This window comes from Ictidomys tridecemlineatus, chromosome 8 (assembly GCF_052094955.1).
Source record: "Ictidomys tridecemlineatus isolate mIctTri1 chromosome 8, mIctTri1.hap1, whole genome shotgun sequence".
NCBI classification, from domain to species: domain Eukaryota; kingdom Metazoa; phylum Chordata; class Mammalia; order Rodentia; family Sciuridae; genus Ictidomys; species Ictidomys tridecemlineatus.
The window spans coordinates 61158787-61178337 of record NC_135484.1 but is presented as its reverse complement, the minus strand read 5'-3'; the positions used below and the strand labels follow the sequence as shown (position 1 = coordinate 61178337).

The 19551-nt window shown below is 35.5% G+C and overlaps 1 non-coding gene and 1 pseudogene across 1 annotated transcript; both read right to left on the bottom strand.

Moving 5' to 3' along the window:
- Positions 1–265: 265 nt before the first annotated feature.
- LOC120889345 (U6 spliceosomal RNA) lies at positions 266–369 on the bottom strand. The gene has a single exon (XR_005733258.1). It is a non-coding gene; the product is annotated as a U6 spliceosomal RNA (small nuclear RNA).
- A 15939-nt stretch (positions 370–16308) lies between these two features.
- Positions 16309–18966, bottom strand: LOC101964321 (small ribosomal subunit protein uS2-like; annotated as a pseudogene).
- Between the last annotated feature and the right edge of the window lie 585 nt (positions 18967–19551).

Here is a 19551-nt window from a genome sequence, read left to right as displayed (position 1 = left end):
CAAAACCCCAGCCCTCCAGTTCCATCCATTTACAGCAAATGACACCATTCCATTATTCTTTATGGCAGAATAAAATTCCGTTGTGTGTATTTACCACATTTTATTTATCCATTCATCTGTTGAAAGGCATCAAGTCTGGTTCCCATAACTTGGCTATTTGTGAATTGCACTGCTATAGACTCAGGTGTGCATGAGTTACTATAGTATGCTTAGTTCTTTTGGATAAATATCAAAAAGTACAATAGCTGGGTCATCTGGTGGTTCCAAAAATGTAGAATGCTTCACCAATTTGCATGTCATCCTTGTGCAAGAATTATACTAATCTCTGTATTGTTCTAATTGTTCTACATGTGTTGCAAAAATAAGCACCACTTACAAATTTAAAGTGATACTAATATTCTTAAATAAGCTTACCAGTTCTAATGACTTTCCTACCAGAGGAGTGAGACTAACAGTAAACAAGTAATATATTAATTTATTAATCTAATCACGTATTTACAATACCACTGTATTCTTGGGCCACAAAGTGAATGGCTTAAATAGTGGAAATTCATTGTATCACAGTTCTGGAGTCTAGAAGTTCAAGACTGATGTGTTGGCAGGCTACTTTCCATCTGAAGTTGATCCTTTTCCTAGGCCCTAATCTTATGGCAACAGAACTCATCTTTACCTGGTGTTTTCTCTTATTCATGTCTGTGCCCAAATTTCCTCTTTTTGTAAGGACACTAATCATATTGAATTGGGGGACCATCTTAGTCTGATATTATTGTATTATTGTACAAATACAGTATTATTATGTTATTGCTATGCTATTAATATAACATACAGTATTATTGTATTATTAGATCTACAAAAACCCTATTTCTAAAGGACACATTTTAAGGTATAGGGGTTAAGATCTAAACAAGAATTTTTGTGATAAATAAGTTCAATCTGTAAAACCTGTATTCACACATCAGAAGTCATGTCTGATATCAAAAGTAGAGACTTTAGCCAAGGTTTGAAAAATGTGCTAACATGATTTCTAAATCGTGGCTTCATACAACCGTAAAAATAAGAAGAACATTGGAAGCAGACCATCATCCATCCTGACTTTAGTGTTTAGAAGAGAATTTCAAACTTAATTTGTGATCACGTCTACTTAACAAATAAGACATTTTGAGTTTTGTCACTAATGATATGATATTGCTTCTTTCATTTCATTTTGACTTAAGCTGTTCTTTAGGCAATTTCAGACTTAGATCAGATCTTTATGATGAAAGATCAGTACCAATACTTATGTTTTAATTTGTTCTTTGTTCCTATAAAATGATAAAAAGAATGAATTAATAGCTTTGGAAAAGTTTTCTGTAGTCAAATAATTTTTTTGTCCAAACCCCTTATCCTTCCATGCAGTTATTACTATTAGCTTCTGGTTATTAATTCTTTTCTCTGTCTTGTTCGCACAGCATGTTGTAGACTTGGTCCTTTTCTGCAAGTGTTTGATGAAAGCACATAGGAAAAGGAATTTAGGAAAAAGCACATGCTAGATATAAAATGTCAAGCTAGTTTCTGCTCTTCTGCTTTGGTTGACATTTTCAGGCAGTGTGCTTTATTTCACTGATTAAGTTTCCTTTGCTGTATTTATTCTTATATCAAGTAGACATTATTTTATTATTCTCCTTCCAAGTAATATTGAGAAATGGAATTGTGTCACTATTCATTTTTAACTCAGTTAATTATTTTTAAAATTCTTTCATTTTGTATATTGCAGTTATTTTTCTGCACATCATTTCTCCTTTTTCTTTCTTTCTTTCTTTCTTTCTTTCTTTCTTTCTTTCTTTCTTTCTTTCTTTCTTTCTTTCTTTCTTTCTTTCTTTCAGAAATTTTGAACTCAGCAGTTTAAACTAAACTGCTTTTGGTGACATTGTAAACTTCATAGACAGGAATGATTACTCTCTAGGTTAGATCAAAACTGAGAGTTCATGTAAGTTATTCTCAGAAACTAGGCACAAACACAATCTTTTGCTGTTTGAGGTCTGGCCCTTAGGTAGCCAGAAAGTCACTGAAGGTCATTCAACTGAAATAGAACCCTCTCTGGGGTGTCACTGCTCCTGATATTCAATTAAGTCATTCCGGGTGTCCACCTGGCAAAGGGAAGCTTTGTATTGCTTCTGTGTAAAACAGAAAAAGTAAGGGAAAGCTGGTCTCCACTTGAAAATTCTTGGGTTTTAAATTGTTCTTTAGTGTCCTAGAGGATAAGAGCCAAGTAATTAATTTTGTTATGACATCTAATCCATGTACTGTGGATACTTGCTGAGGACCAGGTCAAACAACTACTGTTATATGAATTCACATCCTCTGAATCACTGGACTCCCCCTTTAAAGATGCTTCGTACAAATTCACTGTGGGATTCTTTAGTTGATATCATTACCAGGGTATATATAGTGATTTTTTTTTTCACCAAGAAAGTATTGATGAATACTTTCTATAGTCATGAAGAAGAGCGAGCACTGCCATTCAGGAGAATATTACTGAATCAATCAAAGGGGCAACTGGACTAGTGATTGAACAGGATTTCAAATGGAGTTCCTGGGAGCACAGTGGCTCCATGGAGATGTTTCAGGATGATGAAAAACAAAGTATTTCCCACCTAACAATTAAGATTGAAATTGCCAAGGAATTCATCCATCATTTTCTAATTTCATATGATGATATAGTTTTTATATCATCATATGAAATTAGAGTCTAATTTTGTACAGTGGGATTCTATATAAGATATTAGAAAAAAATAACTGCTGAGCATATCTCAAATTGATTAGACAGGGAAAGGCATGATGTCAGCAAGTTCTGGTTCCAGCCATTCCATCACCAGGTGAACAATTTCAGGCAAGTCCAGTCATCTCTTATTACTAAAAGGTTAGGTTCAAAATGGGTCTGAGTAATGGAGGCAAATAGTTATATAGAATAAAGAAGCTGCTATAAAGGTAATATTATAAATGTTTATATTACACATATACTTTAATATTTAGGTTTTATAACAAAGGAAAGATAAGGGAAAACCCTTTTTTAGACTTCTTTCTTTCTTAAAATTTAAATTTATTTTTTCTAATCTCCAGAAACATTTCACCAATTGATGCACATTTTTTATTATCTATACTTGGAAATTCCATAGACTTTTAAAATTTATTTTTAACTGATACATAAAAAATAAAAATTGTACATATTTATGAGGTACTAAGTGCTGTTTTGATACATATATATGTTTTGTAATGCTTAAATCAGGTTAAATATATCTATCTCCTCAAATGTTTATCATTTCTGTATGTCAAAATCCTTCCTTCTAGTAAGGCTTTTTTTTTTTTTTTTTGGTAAGACATAGAGTACATTGTTGCTATGTAGAGTTACCCTACTATTCTATAGCACATCAGAACTTTGCTCCTACCTAACTGTAATTTAGCATTGATCAACTTTCTCCATGCTTGCTCCTACTTTCCCCTGCCTCTGATAATCACCATTCTATTCTAACTTCCACGAGATCAACATTTTTAGATTCTGCATTTAAATAAGATAATGTGGCACTTTCTTTTTGTGCCTACTTATTTTACTTAACATAAATAATCTCCATTTCTATCTATGCTTTCACAAATGATAGGATTCCATTAATTTTAATGACTGACTAGTATTTCATTGTATATATGCACCACATTTTCTCTACCAATTTTTCAGTTGATAGACACTATGGCTATTTCCATTTCTTGGCTATTGTGAATAGTCTGCAATAAATATGGGAATGAAGATATTGCTGACACACTGATTTTGTTTCCTTTGAGTATATACACACTAATGGGATTGGTAAATTATATGGAGTTCTGTTATAATTTTTGAGGACCTACATAATGTTTTACATAATCTCTGTCCTAATTTACATTCCCACCAACTGTGTAAGGGTTCCCTTTTCTCTGTACCCTTACCAACACTTTTTAATCTTTTTTTTTGTTTTTAATAATACCCATTCTTGGTGGGATGAGATCAAAGCTCATTAGGTTTTGATTTTCATTTTCCCAATGAATAGTGATGTTGAATATTTTTCATATACTTGTTCTGTCACCTTTTTTTGTCACTGTAATCAAAATATTGACAAGAATGAGTAGAGGGGACTGGGGTTGTAGCTCAGTGGTAGAACACTTGCCTAGCATGTGTGAGGCACTGGGTTCAATTCTCGGCACCACATATAAATGAATAAATAAATAAATATCCATCAATAGCTAATAAAAATATTTTTTGTAAAAAGAACGATTAGAGGAAGAGAAGTTATATGGGTCTCACAGTTTCAGAGGTCTCAGTCCATAGACTGGGCCCAAGGTAAGGCAGAGAGCATGAAGGCAGAAAGGTGTGGTGGAGGAAAGCAGCTCAGAATATGGTAACAAGGAAGCAGAGAGAGAACTCTACTTACCAGAGACAAAATATAATCCCGAAAAGCATGTCCCCAAAGAATCAGCTTCTCTAGCCACACTGTATCTGCCTATAGCTGTAACACGGTTAATCCCTATCAGTGGATTGATGCATTAATCAGGTTTAGGTTCTCATAAGCCAATCATTTCACATCTGGATGTTCTTGCATTGTCTCATATACATGAGCTTTTGGGAGATACTTATATTCCCAGTACAATTTATTGCAAAGGCAGTCCTTTTCTTAATGTGTGCTCTTAGTGTCTTTGTTGAAAACCAGGTGTTTTAGTCAGCTTTCTTGCTCTTGAGTGTAAAGGACCTATAGTGGTTAATTTGAATTGTCAACTTCATTGGATTAAGAGAAGCCAATGATTAAGAGGCTTACATGTGTGTCAATGACAGTGTGTCTAGTAATGATTGGCATGTGGGATAGCCAACTGAAATGGAGACCCTCCCTAAGTGTGGGCAGCACTGTCCAATAGGATGATGGCTTGGTTGGAATAAAAGTTGGAAGAACAAGGAAGCAGGATCACTTGCAAGCTTGTTTCTTCTTGAACTGGTTCATGATATCCAACTCTTCACTTCTTCACTCTTCCAAAGTGGACTCTGCCAGTGATTGTCCACAAGCCTTCGGTCTCATACTAGGGTAGCACCATTGATCCCTCTTGGGGCTTTAGCCCTTGGACTGTGCAGCTACTGGTTCTTCTAGTTCTCCAGCCTGCGGACAGCCATTGTGGACTATCCAAGTTCTGGTCATGTAAGCCAATGTGATAAATCCCTTTTTATAATTTATTCTTCCTGTTGATTCTGTTCCTCTAGAGAACACTGACTAATACAAGACCTAACTAGAACAACCGTAAAGGAGGCTTAAGGTGAGGCAGAATACAATGGTGGAAGACTATGGGAGAGGGAAGTGGCTCACATGATGATTAGAAGCAGAAAGAGAGAGACTCCACTTGCCAGATACAAAATATATACCCCATAGCTACACCCCACAGTGAACCACTTCCTCCAGCCACACCCCACCTACCTCCAGTTAACAGCTAGTTAATCCCATCAGGGATTAGCTCACTGATTAGGTTAAGGCTATAACCCAATCATTTCTCCTCTGAATCTTCTTTCATTGTCTCACACCTTAACCTTTGGGGGATACCACCTCTAAACCATAACATCAGTTGGTTATAGAAGCATTGGTTTACTTCTGTGTTCTCTATTCTGTTTAATTGGTCTATATACCTGTTTTTATGCTAATGCCATGTTTTTATTATCACAACTTTGTAATGTATATTGAAGTCAGATAATGTAATGCCTCCTGCTTTGTTATTTTTGCAGAGATTGGTTTGATTATTCAGTGTTTTTTGGTGGCTCAATATAGATTTTAAGGTTGATTTTTTTCAAATTCTGTGAATCATATCATTGTTGTTTTGATAGGGATTGCATTGAATCTGTATATCATTTTATATAGTATGGACATTTATCAATGTTAAGTCTTCCAATCCATGAACAACACAGGATGTCTTTCCATTTTTATAGATTTCATTGTAGAGATCTTTCACCTCTTTGGCTGAATTTATTCCTAGGTATATTATATTTATTGTAAATGGGATTTCTATTTCAAATAATTTATTATTGGTGTATAGCATTGATGTTGATTTTTTTTTATTTTTTTGTATGTTGATTTGGTATTCTGCAATTTTGCTAACATAATTTATTCTAATATTATTTTTTGTTGAATTATTTGGGGGTTTTATATATAAGATTATGTCATCTGAAAACAGTGGAAATTTGACTCCCTTTTTTCCCAATGAATGCCCTTTATTTCTTTCTATTGCCTGATTACTTTGACTAGGACTTCTAATATTATGTTGAATAAAAGTGTTGAAAATAGACTTTCCAGTTTTTTTCCTAAGGAAGGATCTGAACTAGATTATAAATTCCCTGAAGCATTTCTTTTGTATTTTTATTACCTAATTTGTTTATCATTTGCTACTTTCTCATACCTAGCATATTATAGGCATTCTTCAAATTCTTACTTAATGAGTAATTGAATAAACATGTGAATGCCAATAGGCAGACAAACTATTTTATCTTTACCACTTTTTAATATTCTGTTTTGTTATAGCAAATGAGTCACTAAAAACCTGACTTTGAGCAACAAGGCTAACATGAATATGAGAGAGCTATACTAGATTTAAGTTGTGTATACAACTTTTTCTTTTTTTTCTTTTTTTTTTAAGACAGAAAGTTCTATTCTTTCTCTGTCCTGGATTCTGAGCTGTAATGACCTACTATACATAGAGTAGCAAGTAGGCCAGAAGAGCCTGCCTTTTCATTTTGTATCTTTACAGTTGGCACTTTGGACTTCTGACATTAGTTTAGACTTTGTGACAACTCTCCTTCTTTAATGTCCTATGTGATATCCACATAGGACCAAAGCCAACATAGCAAAGTCACCAGGTTCTTTGCTGCATGGGATGTACAACATAAGTTATAAAATAAATGAAGAAATTCCCTCCTTGACTATACAAAAATGCAAGATTACAAATATAACCATAAAGGATGACATGTGTATACAACTGCTAGAGAGACATATGATACCAAGATCCAGGGTCAAAAATGCCAGAGGCCATACTTATGTAATGTATAGGATAATATTTTCCATCACTTTTTTCCAATAGCATAAAGGCTTAGAAATATGTATATAACCTGTGATAAGATCATAAGAATTTTAACTTTCCATCTGAAAATTATATATTTAATGAGTAATGTGTAAGATGGATATAATTGAAAAATGGGACAGGATACAGGTCTCATTTTCAAGAAGCTTGTAATTCAAAACTGGGTCTAGGGTAACAAATAATGGCAACTGAAAAATGAGAAAAGTAAAAATAATTTATATAGAGTTTGAAAAGTAGAACCTAGATAATGTAATTAAAATTCATGGAAAAGATGGCATTTAAGGGGGTCATGAGAGATGTTGATTGGTTGGGAGTGATGGTGCTAAAGGAAGCAGGGCATAAACAAAGCTGTGACTGGGAAGGTGAGATATGTTTTGGAAGATTATTCAACTGGAGCATAGGGTGGACTGTGGAAAGTGATGGGAAATAAAGTTAGAATAACATGATGACTTTAGTGCAGAAGGATTGTAATATTACATTTGATATTCAGACTTCGTTTACTTGAAAATGGGAAAACATTGAAAGTGTTTGAGGAAAGAAGAGTAGATCTGGTATTGTGGTTCAGAAAATGAGGTCTAGTAGAAACTGGTCTAGAGAGAGATGAGAAGGGAGAAGATGAATCGTGAGACTATTCTAGTACTCTAGTGCCTGGATTAATAAAAAGCGTGTTTCATTGGAGAGTAAAGATATAAGAAGCATCACATAAGGCCCAGACAGAAAGCAAGTGGAATACTCAATGGTAATTGAGAAAAGTAATAAAGGAACTACTTTTCAAAGGTGTAAACAGGATGTTAAAACCACAGGGAATAGAAAATGCAGCTCTGTGGGACTAGGAAGAACAGGAACCATCACCATGCCTATGTCTTTAATGGTTTGGGGCAGAAGTATGACTTGAATCCATCAAATACCTGTATGAATCAGAATAATCTCTGTCTCCTTCCTCACTCCTTTTTTTCCTCCTCCTCCCTCTCCTTCTTCCTCTTCACATTTTAATCATACAGAATAATGGTTTTCTTTGTGGCATAGTTTTACATGAAAATAATATACTTTGATCATATCAACACCTTTGTTACCCTCTTTTACCCTTTTCTCCACTCCCTTTCTCTTCTCTATTTTTCTCCCTATGACATTCATGCTGTTTTTCTTCCTCCTAGATTCTACATATAAGAGAAAACTTGCAATACTTATTTTTCTATGTTTGCCTTTTTTTTCACCTAACATTATGTTCTATAGCTCTATTTTCCTTCACAGCACATGATTTCTTTTATAGTTATGACTGAATGATACTCCAGTGTGTGTGGGTCTGTGTATCATATTTTCTTTATCCATTTATCTATGAAAGGGCACTTTGATTACTTGGTTATTATGAATCATGAGGTAATAACCATAGGTATACAGATATCTCGATAGTGTGCTACCTTTAATTCCTTTGGATTTGTTCTCTGATGCTTAAAAATGTTGAACATATTTTCATGTAATTATTGACCATTTATACTTCTTTTGAGAAGTGTCTTTTTGTTTTATTTGCACATTTGTGCTGTATAGGTGTTGTTTTTTTTTCTTGTTTTGATGTTAAGCTTCTTGAGTTATTTATATAGTCCAGCTGTTAATACTCTGTCAGAAGAGTACCTGGCAAAGATTTTTTTTCCCATTCTATAGGGTATTCTTCACTCTGAATTGTTTCCTTTGCTGTGCAAAAGCTTTCTGATTTGATACAGTCCCACTTGCCTATTCAGTAAGTTATTGCATGTGACTATGTCCCTTGTGTCTTCTTTTAGCAATTTAAAAATTTCAGTTCTTACATTTATTTTTATAGTTTATTTTTAAGCTAGCAACATAATACAAAATATGCTTCATGTGTTTCCCTTAAGTTACAGAAATGATTAGTTCTACATTAATACTTGAATTTCCTTTAAAAAATAAATAAAAACTGCCACACTTTCTTTATTTGTTCTGTTAAATTTTGAGTTGATTTTTATAGAGGGTGACTGTGTTAGCTTTTTATTGCTGTGACCAAAATATCTGACAAAGAACTACCCAGAGGAGGAAAAGTTTATTTTGGCTTGTGGTTTCAGTCCGTGGTCAGCCAGCTTCACTGCTGTGCCCCTGAGGTGAGGCAGAACATCATGGTGGAAGGGCTTGGTAAAAGATAGCTGTTCAGCTCATGGCAGCCAGGAATCAAGGAAAGTGAGAGAGAGAGAGAGAGAGAGAGAGAGAGAGAGAGAGAGAGAGAGAGAGAGAAACTGAGACCGACCATGCACCACACACGTCAGGGATAAGACATGTTCCACAAATGCATGTCCTCAGTGACTTACTTCCTCTACCCATGCCCCACTCGCCTACAGTTTTCACTTTCTCCCAGTGCTCCATTTAGATTATTAACCTGTCAAATGCAGTCATCCATTGATGAGTTTACAGTTCCCATAATCCAGTCACTTCCCAAAATCTCCACCTCTGGACATTGCTGCATTGAGGACCAAGTCTTCATTGAAGGCCAGGCTCCAAGCCAGACCAGAGGAGGAAGATGCCAGGCGCCAAGCCAGACCGGAGGAGGAAGTCCGGCCCTGCCCTGAGTGCTAGTCTGGAGGAAGCCCATCAATCCTTAAAACCCATCAAAGGGGGTGTGGCTACCAGCACGGTTCTACGGCTGATGCAGGTACCCGGTTTCCAACTCCCCCACCCTTAGCTGTGATAACTCAAAATATTTCCCACAAGCTTTTGGGGGTTGTAGCTATCAACGCAAAACAACAACTGTACAGGCACCTGGTTTCTACCTCAGAGACTAGAGTAGGGAAGATATGGGTGGAAGCTCATTTCCTTTCACACTGGTTATACCCACAACCCTGAATACAGAGGCTCAAGCTAGTAATAGACAACGCCACCTACTTACTAGAAGCAAGGAAAACAGTGTTCTGAGAGACTTTTTTTTCTCTTTCTTTCTCTCTTTTCTTCTCTCTCTTCCACAACTTCAGCATATGTGAAACCAAGAACTGTGTATGAATAACCGAATTACCAAAGTAATATAATATAGAGGAATTGCATATACCCCACCTTCTCCCCATTTTTTCTTTATTTCTATCTTACTTTCCTTTTCCTTCTCTTATTTCTCTTTTCTTCCTTGTTATTTTTTTCTTTTTTTCATTTGTATTCTCTCTATCCCACTTTCAATCTCCTAACTTTTGCTATCTATAGATAGGGTAACTATCTAAATACAGATAGGAGGTTGAGTCTATCATTCTTCCTTAAATTACCAGTCTAGTAGTTAGAGTTCTCCAAAGGTGCTAAGTTAGTTTAACCTCATACCCTCACTCCTTTCCCTCTAAGTATAACATTCTTCGTCTGAAATTAAGTTTTCTATATGCCACCAGATATGGTATGCCTTTTATGAAACTAATGAATATATTCTTAAGTAATAATTAAAACCAATATCTATAGTCTTAGAATCTAACTATAAATGTATTAATAATGAAAACATGCTTAGATAATGTACTGTTGATATCGGGAACTGTTAACATTGTCTTTCTCCGAAAAAGAGGGATTTTGGAGCTATACATGAACAATACAAATATATAAGGGGTAAAACATTAGCACAACAGTTTCACAAAGCTAGAAAGAATAATGAGCAGAATGAAAAGACAAGGAAAGAAAGGACCAAAAACAATACAGGTCAATTCAACATTAGATGAGGTAACATCTGCAGCTGATGGAATGTCAGACAAAGAGTTCAGGATATACATGCTTCAGATGATCTGGAGTCTCAAGGAAAACATACAGCAAATTCAGACAATGAAAAATCACTTTGACAATGAATTACATAAACAAATCCAAGAAGCAAAAGATCAACTCTATAGGGAGATAGAGGATATAAAAAACAAACAAACAGAAATCCTGGAAATGCAGGAAACAATAAACCAAATTAAAAACTCAAATGAGAGTACAACCAGCAGAGTAGAACACTTAGAAGAAAGAACTTCAGACAACGAAGACAAAGTTTTTCAACTTGAAAAGAACATAGACAGCTCAGCGAGAATTTTAAGAAATCATGAGCAGAATATCCAAGAATTATGGGATAACATCAAGAAACCAAACCTAAGAGTTATTGGGATACAAGAGGGTATAGAGGTCCAAACCAAAGGAATGAGCAATCTATTCAATGAAATAATACTAGAAAACTTCCCAGACTTAAAGAGTGAAAAAGAAATCCAAATACTAGAAGCCTACCGAATGTACAAAATCATAAGAGATCCACACCAAGACACACTATAAGGAAGATGCCCAACATGCAAAATAAGGAGAGGATCTTAAAAGCCACAAGAGAGAGGAAGCAGATTACATTTAGGGGTAAACCAATCAGCATAACTGCTGTTCTTTTAACACAGACTCTGAAAGCTAAAAGATCTTGGAACAACATATTTCAAATGCTGAAAGAAAAAGGGTTCCAACCAAGAATCATGTATCCAGCAAAATTAAGCTTCAGGATTGAAGATGAAATAAAAATCTTCCACAATAAACAAAAGTTAAAAGAATTTGCAGCTAGAAAACCAGCTTTTCAAAACATCCTTGGCAAAACATTACAGGAAGAGGAAATGAAAAATAACAATGAAAACCAACAGCGGGAGGTAGTACAGTAAAGGAAAAGCTAAGCATAAAGGAAAAGCAAATCATGTTAAGTAACATACATAACCAAATATGGCTGGAAATACAAACCATCTCTCAATAGTAACCCTAAATGTTAATGGCTTAAATGCACCAATCAAAAGATATAGGCTAGTAGAATGGATTAAAAAAAAGATCCAACAATATGCTGCCTACAGGAGACTCATCTCATAGGAAAAGACATACACAGACTGAAGGTGAAAGGTTGGGAAAAATCATATCACTCATACGGACCCAGGAAGCAAGCAGGGGTGTCCATACTTGTATCAGATAAAATAGACTTCAAGCCAAAGTTAATCAAAAGGGATAAACAAGGACACTACATACTGCTCAAGGGAACTATACACCAACAAGACTTGATGATCATTAATATATATGCCCCAAACAATGGTGCAACTACGTTCATCAAACAAACTCTTCTCAAGTTCAAGAGTCTAATAGACCACAACACAATAATCATGGGAGATTTTAACACACCTCTCTCACCACTGGACAGATCAAACAAAAGTTGAATAAAGAAACCATAGAGCTCGATAATACAATTAATAATTTAGACTTAATTGATATATACAGAATATACCACCCAACATCAAGCAGATACACTTTCTTCTCTGCAGCACATGGATCCTTCTCAAAAATAGACCATATATTATGTCACAAGGCAAATCTTAGCAATTACAAAGGAGTTGAGATACTACCATGCATTTTATCTGATCATAATGGAATGAAATTGGAAATCAATAATAAAATGAGAAAGGAAAAATCCTACATCACATGGAGATTAAACAATATGCTACTGAATGAACAAAGGGTTACAGAAGATATCAAAGAGGAAATTAAAAAATTCTTAGAGGTAAACGAAAACTCAGACACAACATATCGAGATCTCTGGGACACTATGAAAGCAGTATTAAGAGGAAAATTCATTTCATGGAGTTCATTCCTTAAAAGAAGGAAAAGCCAACAAATAAATAACCTCACACTACACCTCGAAGCCTTAGAAAAAGAAGAACAAATCAGCAGCAAGTACAGTAGAAGGCAAGAAATAATTAAAATTAGAGCTGCAATCAATGAAATTGAAACAAAAAAAAAACAATCGAAAAAATTGACAAAACTAAAAGTTGGTTCTTTGAAAAAAAAATAAGATTCATAGACCACTAGCCATGCTAACAAAGAGAAGAAGAGAGAGAACCCAAATTACTAGCTTATGGGATGAAAAAGGCAACATCACAACAGACAATTCAGAAATACAGAAGATAATTAGAAATTATTTTGAAACCTTATACTCTAATAAAATAAAAGATAGTGAAGGCATCAATAAATTCCTTAAGACATATGAACTACCCAGATTGAGTCAGGAAGATATAAACAACCTAAACAGACCAATATCAAGTGAGGAAATAGAAGAAGCCATCAAAGACTACCAACCAAGAAAAGACCAGGACTGGATGGATATACAGCAGAGTTTTACAAGAACTTTAAAGAAGAACTAATACCAATACTCCAGAATCTATTTCAGGAGATAGAAAAAGAGGGAGAACTTCCAAATTCATTCTATGAGGCCAATATCACCCTGATTCCCAAACCAGATAAAGACACCTCAAAGAAAGAAAACTACAGACCAATATCCCTAATGAATTTAGATGCAAAAATTCTCAATAAAATTCTGGCAAATTGTATACAAAAACATATCAAAAAGATCGTGCACCATGATCAAGTAGGATTCATCCCTGGGATGCAAGGCTGGTTCAATACACAGAAATCAATAAACGCTATTCACCAAATCAATAGACTTAAAGATAAGAACCATATGATCATCTCGATAGATGCAGAAAAAGTATTTGACAAAGTACAGCATCCCTTTATGTTCAAAACATTAGAAAAACTAGGGATAACAGGAACTTACTTCAACATTGTAAAAGCTATATATGCTAAGCCTCAGGCTAGCATCATTCTAATTGGAAAAAAACTGAAGGCATTCCCTCTAAAATCTGGAACAAGACAGGGATGCCCTCTCTCACCACTTCTATTCAATATAGTTCTTGAAATACTGGCCAGAGCAATTAGACAGACAAAAGAAATTAAAGGCATTAAGATAGGAAAAGAAGAACTTAAATTATCACTATTTGCGGGTGATATGATCCCATATCTAGAAGACACAAAAGAGTCTACAAAGAAACTACTAGAGCTAATAAATGAATTCAGCAAAGTGGCAGGATATAAAATCAACACGCATAAATCAAAGGCATTTCTGTATATCAGTGACAAATCTTCCGAACTGGAAATGAGGGAAACTACCCCATTCACAATATCCTCAAAAAAAAAAAAAAATACTTGGGAATCAACCTAACAAAAGAGGTGAAAGATTTATACAATGAAAACTACAGAACCCTAAAGAGAGATATAGAAGAAGATCTTAGAAGATGGAAAAATATACCCTGTTCATGGATAGGCAGAACTAACATCATCAAAATGGTGATATTACCAAAAGTTCTCTATAAGTTCAATGCAATGCCAATCAAAACCCCAAGGGCATTTCTTGTAGAAACAGATAAAGCAATCATGAAATTCATATGGAAAAATAAAAGACCCAGAATACCAAAAGCAATTCTAAGCAGGAAGTGTGAATCAGGAGCTGTAGCGATACCAGATTTCAAACTGTACTACAGAGCAATAGTAACAAAAACAGCATGGTACTGGTACCAAAACAGGCAGGTAGACTAATGATATAGAATAGAGGACACAGAAACCAATCCACAAAATTACAATTATCTTATATTTGATAAAGGGGCTAAAAGCATGCAATGGAGGAAGGATAGCATCTTCAACAAATGGTGCTGGGAAAACTGGAAATCCATATGCAACAAAATGAAACTGAATCCCATTCTCTAGCCATGCACAAAAGTTAACTCAAAATGGATCAAGAACCTTGATATCAAATCAGAGACTATGCGTCTGATAGAAGAAAAGGTTGGCTCTGATCTACATATTGTGGGGTCAGGCTCCAAATTCCTTAATAGGATACCCGTAGCACGAGAGTTAATAACAAGAATCAACAAATGGGACTTAGTTAAACTAAAAAGTTTTTTCTCAGCAAAAGAAACAATAAGAGAGGTAAACAGGGAATCTACATCATGGGAACAAATTTTTATTCCTCACACTTCAGATAGAGCCCTAATATCCAGAGTATACAAAGAACTCAAAAAATTAAACAATACGAAAACAAATAACCTAATCAACAAATGGGCCAAAGACCTGAACAGACACTTCTCAGAGGAGGACATACAATCAATCAACAAGTACATGAAAAAATGCTCACCATCTCTAGCAGTCAGAGAAATGCAAATCAAAACCACCCTAAGGTACCATCTCACTCCAGAAAGATTGGCAGCCATTATGAAGTCAAACAACAAGTGCTGGCAAGGATGTGGGGAAAAGGGTACTCTTGTACATTGCTGGTGGGACTGCAAATTGGTGCGGCCAATTTGGAAAGCAGTATGGAGATTTCTAGGAAAGCTGGGAATGGAACCGCCATTTGACCCAGCTATTGCCCTTCTCGAACTATTCCCTGAAGACCTTAAAAGAGCGTACTACAGGGATACTGCCACATCGATCTTCATAGCAGCACAATTAACAATAGCTAGACTGTGGAACCAACCCAGATGCCCTTCAATAGATGAATGGATAAAGAAAATGTGGCATTTATACACAATGGAGTACTACGCAGCACTAAAAAATGACAAAATCATGGAATTTGCAGGGAAATGGATGGCATTAGAGCAGATTATGCTAAGTGAAGCTAGCCAATCCCTAAAAAACAAATGCCAAATATCTTCTTTGATATAATGAGAGCAACTAAGAACAGAGCAGGGAGGAAGAACAGAAGGAAAAGATTAACATTCAACAGACATGAGGTGGGAGGGAAAGGGAGAGAAAAGGGAAATTGCATGGAAATGGAAGGAGACCCTCATTGTTATACAAAATTACATATAAGAGGTTGTGAGGGGAATGGGAAAAAAAAACAAGGAGAGAAATGAATTACAGTAGATGGGGTAGAGAGAGAAGATGGGAGGGGAGGGGAGGGGGGATAGTAGAGGACAGGAAAGGTAACAGAATACAATAGTTACTAATATGGCATTATGTAAAAATGTGGATGTGTAACCAATGTGATTCTGCAATCTTTGTAATGTTTTGAACAACCAATAAAAAAAAGAAAAAAAAGATAAAAAGTCTTCATTGAAAGAGATTTGGGGGAATATTCTAGATCCAAACCACAAAAGTAGAGAGATAGGGATCTAATTTCAGTCTTCTACATATGTATATAATTTTCCTAGAACCATTTGTTAAAGGGGCTGTCTTTTTCCCAAGGTATGTTTTTGGCACCTTTTCCAAGTATCAGATAGCTTTTTGGATTTTTATATGTTTCCTCTTATACTACTAGTCCATGTATCTGTATTTATGCCAGTATTCTGCTGGTTTTTTTGTTGTTGTTATTGTGACTCTGTGATATCCATTTTGCTTGTGTATCTGTAGAAGAACAGCTTAAGACCACTTAGTGGTTGTTCCTACCCATTCAATGGCCTGAGTAGTGAGAGCTTCAGACCAGTCTTCAGTGGCCACTTGGGTCCTCAAAAGTGAAACTGCTGAATGTGTACAAAAGGACACTTGATCACATGAAGACCATCTGTAATCTTAGACTGAGTACCAATAAACTCAGGAGCAAGCTGACAAAGTCCATTCACCCCTGAATTCCTTCTTGGCCACAGCTTTTTCAAAAGTGGCCTGCTCTTCCTTTTCAATATCTTCAGCATCTCTGTAGAAGTATAGGTGGGGCATGACCCCCTATGAGTGTTCATGGGAGATGGTGCCACACATGTGCAAAACTTTTTTAGGCCAGTATCTACCACATCAGAACCATGGAGTGAGCCCCATCATTGTTGCACAGGATAGCAATATCCACATAGTACAGAAGAGAATCTGCTACATAGGGCAATGGTAGGCAGGTTGACATAAGATGCCTCTGTGAGTGACAGGTGATTAGTGTTGGCATCAGAATCTCCAGAGGCTGCAACTTCCAGAATGGCTGCCTGGATCTGGTTAGTAATGATTCCATGAGTAAAATGGCCAGAAAAAGGAATGGCTCTGGTGGCAGCATCAAACTTCAACATAACCCACAGGCTAGGATTCCTGATGAATATAATATTGGCATCAGCAGGTTTTTCAATGGCAACAATGGCACAAGCTGTCACAGAAACATACCCCAGTTCCTCTTCAGATTTGTGAGATGGTATCATTTTATCTTTGGTAGATGTACTATTCCATCTGGAAATCAAGGTTGTTGCCACCCAAGTGGGTTCCCACTGCAGAGAATTTGAGGACAGCTTCTTTCTTCATTTGCAGGTCATCATGGGGCTTTGGTCAATATATCAGTTTCCTTTTGAGTTATTTTGGAATCAAGAATAATGCCATTTGGGCCCTGTCCCCGGGGGAGGATGGAAAGCTTAAGCATAAATGTTTAGTAGAGGGATGCAGACAATCTATGGGAACATTCTTGCTTGGAATCCCCATTGGCCAGCCACAATTGAAAGACAAAGAGCAAGAGAGCTGTTAATGTCATCCACTCAAGTCAGCCTCCAAGGGCACAGCTCGGGGTAAAGGATGAATGAGAGCTGTCTTATCCAGTCACGGACCAATGAAGGGAACTTTGGGTGAGATGTTAAACAGGTAAAAATGCAGACTTAGGGCACAGGGTGCTATTGGGATAATGTGAACAGGTTTCAACTGCTGAAACTACCAGAATGGATGAGATAATGGGGAAAGAGGATAGGAAGAAAGAAGAAATCAATTCCTAGTAAAGAACTTTAAGGAAACACTACATATAGAAGATAGGAAAATGAAGAGAGCACATAAGGTAAGGAAGAATGGAAGAAAACAAAACCAGGGTCAAAGAACTTAATGGAATCCAGGAAGAGCTGGTATCAGAGAGAGGAGGTATATAAACAAGGTAAAGAAGCCCAATGAAAAAAACAGATTAAAGGGTTGGAACAGAAACACAATCACTAGCTCCCTGTAATTCAGGATAAGCAGCCAATGTCATCTATACTATAGTGGCTGTATTTTGAATTAGGGAGATAGGAAAGTGACTAAAATGACAGTGGTTATAGTGGAGGGGTGCAATGAGGAGCAAAATAATGATATCTTCACTATTCTACTTGTTTTCTCTTTATTCTCCTGTTTCTTCTCCTTATCTGTCACAATTACTGGGCATCCAGCATATATCAGACATCTTACCAACTTGCATCATCCAATTTATATCTCCAAACAACCCAGTGAGATTGGCATTATCCTCATGGTAAATGAAAGAAAGTTTCAGAGGGGCCATGGGTCTTGCCCACACTGGGACATTTAATAAGGAATGGCCTTATTTTTTAAAAAAAACAGAACTTCAAGTTCAGAGTTCAAGTTCTGCATTATCTTTACAGTACGAAGTGCTATATTTTTTATATGGTAGTTATTCATAAGATAACTGAAGAAGAAATACATGAAGTGTGGCATAGAATACTGCATAAGAAACAGTCAACCTGGAATCCAGTGCTAGCCTTGCTAGTAAATGCTATGCAGCCTCTCTGTTAATATAACTTGTTTGATATGCTTTGAGAACAATCACGTCATGAAAATCTTTCCCTTAAAGAAAGTTTGTGTATAAATATCAGATGAACCATGAATATTTTCACTAATCCAAATATTGGTGTCAAATTATATATCTTTTTTTAAAGAATAAAATGGTCCGTATTGTGTCATCCTTAATGATTTTGTCCCAAGAAAATGGATGATACAGTTCCAGATGTTTTATGGTGTGCCATAAGCATTGTTCAGTTTACAGTATATAAATCAAGATATTGCCAATTACTCATGATGTGATCATAGTAAGTTGCTGTGAAATCATTGACATCAAAGCGTTCATGCTAGAAGATATGGCAGAATCCTGTGTAAATAAGAACTGATGGCAGCCCTCTGACCAGTGTAATCCTCCAAAAAAAAAAAAAAAAGAAAAGAGAAACGCTCACTGTTCATTTTCATTGTGCTTGAAAAAATAAAACTGATCAATTTGATCTGTTCTTTTAATATTTGCTTTAACTAGGAAGTGTCTTTTTTTTAATCATCCCTGTCAACACAAATAACACTTAGCCTTCCATTCATGAACTTTTGCTATACCATTAGAGAACATCATCTGTCTACCATACAATATTTAGTAATAATTTCATATGATTTTTTAATCAATTGCATTAAAACTATAAAAACCTTTAGATAAGCATCTTGACCATTTTTTAAAACTTATAATTCAGCCAGTTTACACATTATCTCATTTTTCCCATTTCTCTGTTTTTGTTTCTTTTTTGTGAGTTCTGAATAGCCCTACATAGTGCTGCCTTTAGATTATTGGAACAAATTGTGCATAATTAACAGCAACTGCACAATCAGAAAATGATATGTAGAAATATTAATTGGTTTAACTTTGAGGTAAATGTGAAATTAACAAGTTATAGAGAAATCCTATATCCAAATAAGAGATCAGTTGCTCTAGAATATACCAATTAGTCAGACCGTGTTCAGAACATTATGTTCTTTCATAATAGAAATAAAATAATATCCACACCCACATTATTGTACATTAATACATGTGTTAAAACTGACGTGGCTATGAAGGTGAAAAGTCAGGTTTTCTTAGTCTCTAATCTTATTGTTTTTAAAAATCATTTTTGTGTATGAATGTTCATAGAGAAT